We start from the raw sequence: 8,566 nt of genomic DNA, 5'->3' as shown, positions 1-8,566 counted from the left end.
TGAATTTGAGTATGTTAAATTTAGGCGAAAATACCAAAAAACGCCCCGAGCTTAAGTGGTTTTAATTAATCACATTATTACTGCCATATTTGGATAGTAGATATAATAGAAAATAAATATATATATATATATAAATAACATAATTAGAGTCAGGTGTGCCTTTCCAGTTCACAGTCAGCGCAAACGCAACGGGTACGTTACATATGGTTATCACTGCTGATATGCATCATGGCGACTGTCAAGAAAAGTAGATGCAGAATGTCGAATATTTCAAGAAAAATGGACGAACAATAATTTTTTGTTAAAGTGAAAGGCAAGCCAGTCTGCCTAGTTTGTGGGGATGCGCTTGCAGTGATGAAAAGGTCCAATCTCGAGCGTCATGACAGCTCGAAACATGCCAAACTGGATGAGTTGCAAAGACAAATGCGCTTAGATAAAGTTAACAGTCTTCAGAGGAATTTGGTGGCCCAAAAAGCAGCTTTCACAAGATCGCATTCCGACAGAGACAATGTTACAGTATTCAAGCAAGTTTTGTGATAAGTGAGTTAATCGCAAAGAAGGTGAAGCCGCATTCAGAAGGAGAGTTTGTGAAACACTGTCTTGTTGCCGCTGCGGAGCTGCTAGCACCAGACAAAGTAAAACTGTTCCAAAGCATCAGTTTATCTCGAAGAACTGTTACAGAAATAATTACTGATATGGCACAAGACATTGAAACAACACTGAAGGACACTGCGAAATTTTTTTAGTTTTTCTCTCTGGCCTGCGATGAAACGGCAGACATAACAAATACGGCCCAACTAGCCATTTTTGTGCGTGGGATTACTGCAGAGTTTGATACGAGTGAGGAGTTGCTGGCTTTGCAAACCATGCATGGCACAACCAAAGGTGATGATTTGTTTGAGCAAGTTGTTTTGGCGATGAACAAATTTGAACTACCATTTGAAAAGTTAAGTGCCCTTACGAAAAAGAAGTTTATTCAAGTGTGCTATTAGTATACTTCTTTTAAACTAAAAATAGGAAAGTATACTTTTAGTCTACTTTCTATGTACTTCTCAGAAATGGGCTTTATGTACTTCTCAGAAATATACTTAAAATGACATTTAAGTATACCTGACTTATACTTAGAAAAAGTCTAAATATATTTTAGCTATAATTGTGCCTTACAAGTATACTACTAGTACACTGATATTTGTATACTTACTACATAAAGTATACTTAAAAATATACTTGAAATTTACTTAAGTATACTTACTAAAATAAACTTGAAGTATACTACTTTTTGGTAAGGGTGGCCTTGCCACAGATAGCGCTCCAGCCATGCTTGGCCCGCAAAAGGGATTAACCACGTTGGTCAAAAAAGAAATGAGTCGTCTCAGTCTTGATCCAAGTGATTTAATCGTATGCCACTGTATCATACATCAAGAGAGTCTGTGTGCACAGTCCCTGAAGCTCCACAGTGTTACTGTTATACTAAAAAGTGGGCCAATTTAGTCCCAAGGAGTATTGAAATAGTACACTTACAAGTATACTACTAGTACACTGATATTTGTATACTTACTACATAAAGTATACTTAAAAATATACTTGAAATTTACTTAAGTATACTTACTAAAATAAACTTGAAGTATACTACTTTTTGGTAAGGGTGGCCTTGCCACAGATAGCGCTCCAGCCATGCTTGGCCCGCAAAAGGGATTAACCACGTTGGTCAAAAAAGAAATGAGTCGTCTCAGTCTTGATCCAAGTGATTTAGTTGTATGCCACTGTATCATACATCAAGAGAGTCTGTGTGCACATTCCCTGAAGCTCCACAGTGTAATGACAACTGTTGTTTCCACCATAAATTTCATCAAAAGCAGAGGGCTAAACAGCCGCCAGTTCAAAGAGTTACTGAGTGATCTTGAGTCTGAGTACGGAGATCTGCTTTACCATTGTGAGGTGCAATGGCTGAGTCATGCAGATTCTCAGATATGCTCAAACGGTTTTACAATCTGAGGGAAGTAGTAAAACAATTCATGGAGATTAAGGGAAAACCTGTCGCGGAAAGTGTGATTTGGCCTTTATGGTGGACATAACCACATACCTGTCAGAGCTGAACGTCAGGCTCCAAAGTCCAAACCAGCTTCTCAGCTCTCTGCTTTCAAACGTGAAATCATCTGAAGTGAAATTAAAGCTGTGGCAATCGCAACTGGAAAAGGGTAACACTGTGCATTTTCCTACTCTGCAAGAACAAAAGCCTGATATGACAGCTGAATATGCTGGTGAGTGTGAAAAACTGCTTCGGGCATTTGGCGAGAGGTTTCAGGACATGAAAAGTAAACAAAAGGAACTGCAGATATTTGCTACGCCATTTAATGTGGAACCATTTGATGTACCTGACAACCTACAACACTAAATAATTGAGGTGCAAAGCAATGACGAGCTCAAAGCCAAGTACATCAACCTCCCTCTGCTCGAGTTCTATAAACTGTATGTACATTCTGAGGATTTTCCCATTCTGAGGAGACATGCACTGAAGTTTGCATCTGTTTGGAATGACCTACTGCTGTGGGCATTTTCAAAACTGACTCTTGCAAAGACTCGATTCCGCTCAAGACTGACTGACACAAACTTGGAAAACCAGCTATGAGTAGCATCATCATCACTGCCATCTGACATCAGACGCCTTTCCAAAGAGAAACAGTTCCAACCATCGCATTATAGAGGTTAGTGATAAATGTGTTCAGTAATTTAGTGTGGCCCTTAAAGAATGTTACAAAAATGTAAATGGCCCTTTATATGAAAAAGGTTCCCCACCCCTGGTACAGAGGGAGGTCGAGGAGGGTTCAACCTCCTCGCCCCCCCAAGGAACCTGATGACCAGGTCGTGCTTCCCTATCATCCTGCCCACAGGGGTCATGATGAGTGAAAATAGCAGCAACGTAGACTTTCAGGCTGGAGGGAGACAGCCTTCGCTCCAACCCTTGCTGCAGAAAGGAAAGCACAACTCTGATCGGGCATCTCTGGGGGGGTCCTCTCGGTGAGAAGAACACCACTCGATGAACAGGTTCCACTTCAAGTCATAAGCGTGTCTCATAGATGGTGCTCGCGCCGAAATGATGGTGTCCGCTACCTCTTTGGATAGGTCACCTAGAACCTCTGTGTCCCATCCAGGGACCAGACATGGAGTTTCCAGAGGTGCCACAGGGTGTCCCGTCTCAGAGAAATCCACCTGGGAGGGGCAGTCACAAAGATTATCAGTTCCAGGAACCAGGTGCGGTTGGGCCAGTAAGGTGCAAAGAGCAAGACCTGCTCCTCTGCGAGAAGGCTCACTGGGGAAACACATATTTGCATAGGCCCAGAGGCCAGCTGTGTGCCAGTGCATCCGTGCCAAGTGTTCCGAAATGTCTCCAAATCAGCTGGACCATCTGGGGATGGAGTCTCCATTCTCCTGGGAGTGCAGCTCGTGACAGCTCGTCGGCCACATGGTTAAGCAGACCCAGAATGTGAACAGCATGAAGCGACTTCAGTTGCTTCTGACTCCAAAGGAGGAGGTGGCGGGCAAGTTGCGACATACGATGGGAGCAAAGACCACCTTGTCGTTTGATGTACGCAACTTTCGCAGTGTTGTCTGTACGGATCAGTATGTGCTTGCCTCATAAACGCCCATTGAGATGGTTCAAGGCAAGGCGCACTGATAACAACTCTTGGCAATTGATATGCCACTGCAGTTGGGGGCCCGTCCACACCCTCGTGTACGTGGCACCCCAGCTGGTGGTGAAGGCATCCGTGTGTACCTCAGCATGCGTGGAGACCTGTTCTAGGGGCACTCCTGCCCAAGGAAATGCGAGGTCTGACTATGGGCTGAAGGTTTGGTGGCAGGCCAGTGTGACCTGGACCCGGTGAGTGCCGCGCAACCACGCCCACCTCGGGACTCAGCCATGGAGCCAGTGACTGCCGCTGCAGCTGCCATATGCCCCAGGAGCCTCTTAAATTGTTTCGGTGAGACCGCCATCCTGCCCTTGAACGAATTCAAGCAGTTCAACACCGATTGAGCACTTTCCTCTGTGAGGCGTGCTGTCTGTTTGACCGAATGCAACTCCATATTGAAAAAAAGAGATCCTCTGCATAAGAGAAAGTTTGCTCTTTTCCCAGTTGACCCGAAGACCCAACAGGCTGAGATGCCTGAGCACAAGGTCCCTGTGCTCGCACAACTGATCCCGAGACTGTGCTAGTATGAGCCAGTCGTCGAGATTGAGGATGCAAATACCTTGCTCTCTCAGGGAAACAAGAGCCCCCTCCGCAACTTTCGTGAAGACACGGGGGGACAGGGACAGACTGAAGGGCAGGATCTTGTACTTATATGCTCATCCGCAGAAAGGGTCTGTGGCGCGGAAGGATCGAGACATGAAAGTACATGTCCTTCGTCGATGGCTGCAAACCAATCTCAGGGACGGATGCACCCGAAGATGCGTTTCTGTGTCAACATCTTTAATGGTAGCCTGTGAAGGGCCCGGTTCAAGACACGCAGGTCCAAGATTGGTCATAACCCACCAACTTTCTTGGGTACAATGAAGTATGGGCTGTAAAACCCCATCTTCATATCGGCTGGAGGGTCCGGCCCGGAGACATGCAAGTCTCTTGCATCTCCTGCAATGTTTATAAACATTTACAAATGATGAATAGTCTCCACTTTAGATTGGGTACTGCAAAAACATGAACAAATGATTAAATGATTTGTGCAAATGTGAAAATAGGGTGAATTCCGATCATTTGGGACACTTTTTGCCATCAAAATTACTGCTACTAATGATTAGTAAAGGTTTATAAAAATTTACAATTGATGAATAGTTTGCACTTTAGATTGGGTACCGCAAAAACATTAACAAATTATTAATACATGATTTAAGATGTGCAAATAGTTAGAAGTCAACACAACAAACAAAGACCAAATATATGACCTTTTACAGACTGTGATTATGAGCTAATGAATATATTATAATGAATAGTTTGTGAAGTGTCTATAAGATACTGTATGTTCATGATGAAATTTCATTTTATTGTCGTAATTAATTTATGGCATTAACAAGATGACCTGTTAAATTATTTTTGGAGCTGTGACTGATTGAATGTATTTTTAGTCCAGTGCCTGCATATAAGATTAGTATTGACCAAGTTCAGAGGCTGTCATATGTGGATCAACTTACTATGTTGTGTATTTTCAACAGTTTCAATATGAAAAATAACTTTTATATTGATTCAATGGATTTATTGCATTTGTTTAGCGCAAATACTGAACTCGTGAGACATCATGACATTATCGAGTATATTGCAAAAACTAAACAAAACACACCTACAGAGGCACACATATGCGGTGTGATGAAGTCTGGTTAGACCAACACAGAGTTTAGTGCGCGTGCGCATTTAGAGTGTGTTCTTTCACTGCATTATTCAGTCTATTAATATGCATTAAGAATGATCACATAATTCAAGATAAGGGGGCAGAAAATGTATATATTTAAATCAATTCATATAGTTAATCATCACACGAAGAGTGCCGTTTTTTCTTTAAAAAAATCAGCATGGTTACAAATGTGATATTGATTTTATACAACAGTTCAATAAACAATAAGTTAATATCAAGAAACTTACGTTCTAGACACCATATTGTCTGTTTTTGCGCTATTTCTGCGCTATTTCGCCAACAACAACAACAAAAAAAAACATTCCAAACACAGCCACAGTAGCCTACTGTTTTGTTCTCTGAGCAACATGACACTGTTTTGTTCCTGAATGAATCAACCGTTTAAATTATTTGGTTCAATCGCAATGACTCACTTATTAACAGTGACTTGCTTTCACATTTAAAGTATCTTTTCATTTTTTAAATAATTTCAAATATCAGTATTCAACATTTCATGTTTTAAATATCAAAACATTATTTATGCATTTGTAACTGCAGGTTAAAGCATTCCATATCCCTCTAAGCTGCATTAACGTGTAAATACATCTAAATGGCACTTCATATGCAATTTCTGCAAAGATTAATTTGATTAATACTGATTTCATTTGTTTAGTAACAGCCTAAATGTATTATTATAGTGTTCATGCTTGTGTGCATGTGTCTGACTTGGATCCTGTTCTGTAGACTGAAGCTCAGGCCAAAAAGGGAGAGGATGCAGATGATGTGGAAAAGATTGAAGAGGAGGACAGTCAATTTATGAAGCTAGCTAAGAAGCTAACGGCTAAGAACCTTCAAAAGAAAGGTACTGAAATGCTCTGAGATTGTAAAGATTGCAGAATCACTATGCACTAATTCAGGTTTTCTGACAGTATTTAGGACTGTAGTGCTGATTGACTATTTGAAGAGTTTGGTTCCAAAACACGATAAACTATTTTTTTAAGCCATTTTTACAAAAATTTAGTTTCCGCCAAAATCAGTATTGTATCTGGTCGGTATTGAAAAGTCCATTTTTAATTTTATGCAAAATGCGATATCCGCCGAGTTATTCTGTCGTTTTCTCCCTTTTTTTCCAAACCGCGACAAAGGACAGTCTCCCTTTTCTGCAGAATGCGATATATCCGCTCAACCAATCACAGCGCACCATTCCACACATTGTAGACAGTAACAACCAATCACAGCGCACCATTCCATGTGCTCTAGACAGTAATGGCGGCGCTTTGAATACACCCGGCTTCCTAGTTTTCCTCATCTATTTTGTACTTTGTGATCAACAAACAAACTTAGGGCTGCACGATAAATCGCATGTGATTGTGATTGTCATGCGCATCTCGTCAGTAAAGCCGGTTCTGTGAATAGTAAATCTCCATCACGTGCTTTCAGATGGAGCGGCATTTAATATACAGAGCCATAGATCACTGCTATATCGCGTTCATAATCGCAGATGAGTCGCATTCGATTATTAACGCGATATTGCGTAGCTTTTTCAGTGTAAGTGTTTTTATTTATGCCAATAATGTTTTTGTTAATACAGCGTATAGCACTAGTCAACTAAATGAATGTAACATGGCAAAGATGAATGCACTTTTGGAAGTTGAATGTAAGGGAAATGTCATTTTGGAATTTCTGTGGTTTAATGTGATATTGTTGTTCATGTATGTTCATGATGAAATTTTATTTTATTGTTGTAATTAACTTATAGCATTAACAAGATGACCCAATTAATTATTTTTGGGAGCGATGACTGATTGAATGTATTTTTCGTCCAGTTCAACAGTTTCAATATAAAAAATAACTTTTATATTGATTCAATGGATTTATTGCATTTTGAAGAAAAAAAGTGTCATGGATTTATTGCATTTTGGGAAAAAATAATCACATTTTATAATAAATCTTTGAAAATCAAAATCTGGATTTGAATTTTTTATGTTATTATAACCTAAAGATGGTATGTGAAAGTTTGAAACAGAAAATAGTAGTTTTCATCTGGCCACTTTCTTGGTAAAGAAAACACATTTTTACTCAAATTAATCAAAATGGATGTATAGCGTTTTGGAACCAAACTCTTCATATGTTTATAAATTTGCACTGGCTACCAATAGCTGCTCGCATAAAATTCAAGGCATTGGAATTTGCCTACAAAACCCCCACTGGCTCTGCACCCCTTTACCTAAATTCATTCCAACTTTATTGTATTTCTACGGGCAGAGGAGAATAGCCAAACCAAAAAGAAATAATAATAATAATAATAATAGCCTACAAGGAAGGAATAACTGACAACGTGCCGTTGAATTACAGAAAGAAAGAAAAAAACAAGGTACCGTCACGAAGTTCTTGTTTGGCAAAATGAATATAAGCTATATACTGTGTCAGTTAGAACAAGTTCAATAAAACATCTTTATTGTATTTCTACGGGCAGAGGAGAATAGCCAAACCAAAAAGAAACAAAGAAAACACAATGTAACGTTCATAAAACTGTACACAATGGAATGCGCACATGTGACTGGGGCTAGTGCCATCTAGTGGTCGCTGATTTTCTTTGGCTCAGCTGCGTGTGTGGATTGGGCAAGGCTAAAAGGGCGGAACGAAAGTCTCAAAATTCAAATGAATCATAGAATCGACTCAGGAGAGACGTGAATGAATGCATGCGCGTCGCCTGATCCACAAATGCACATTTTAATCACTACATGCACAAATTATGATACTTTAATACCAACTATAACATTTGTATTCACAAATATGTCTCGATTTTAACAAAAATGCTGCACATTAATGTAATTCTTAATTCTGCAGACACCGCATTTGAAAAGCATTTGTTTCAGTGTAGTGATGCACATTTGCTAATTTTTCAAATCGTGTACACGTTAATGAATTGCACTGGGCCTTGTTCGTTGGTAGTTGTGTGTGTGGGGGACATGAAATGCTGTAAACTGCGAAAATGAAGTCTCAAAATCCAAATGAACCGAACAAGATCGACTCGAACTAGATGTCAATTAATGCACGCGTGTCACCTGATCCACATATGCTTGGATTCCTTTTTGCATGAGCAATTTATGATATATTACTGCAGAACAGAACATTTTTAATCGCAAATATGTCTGTATTTGTACAAATCGTTGCAAAATTG

General features: G+C 40.0%; 1 long non-coding RNA gene across 1 annotated transcript in view; it reads left to right on the top strand.

The window, feature by feature from the left end:
* LOC107678062 (uncharacterized) overlaps nucleotides 1–7,900 on the top strand; it is a 14,699-nt gene extending 6,799 nt beyond the window's left edge. The window contains exon 3 of the long non-coding RNA XR_001632909.1: nucleotides 7,890–7,900. This is a non-coding gene — a long non-coding RNA (uncharacterized LOC107678062). The remainder of the gene's footprint in view (nucleotides 1–7,889) is intronic.
* Nucleotides 7,901–8,566: the final 666 nt, after the last annotated feature.

This window comes from Sinocyclocheilus anshuiensis, unplaced genomic scaffold (genome assembly GCF_001515605.1).
Source record: "Sinocyclocheilus anshuiensis isolate Anshui unplaced genomic scaffold, SAMN03320099.WGS_v1.1 scaffold1479, whole genome shotgun sequence".
Lineage (NCBI taxonomy): Eukaryota > Metazoa > Chordata > Actinopteri > Cypriniformes > Cyprinidae > Sinocyclocheilus > Sinocyclocheilus anshuiensis.
Note: the sequence above shows the minus strand (reverse complement) of the source record. Positions and strands in the feature narration are given on the sequence as shown.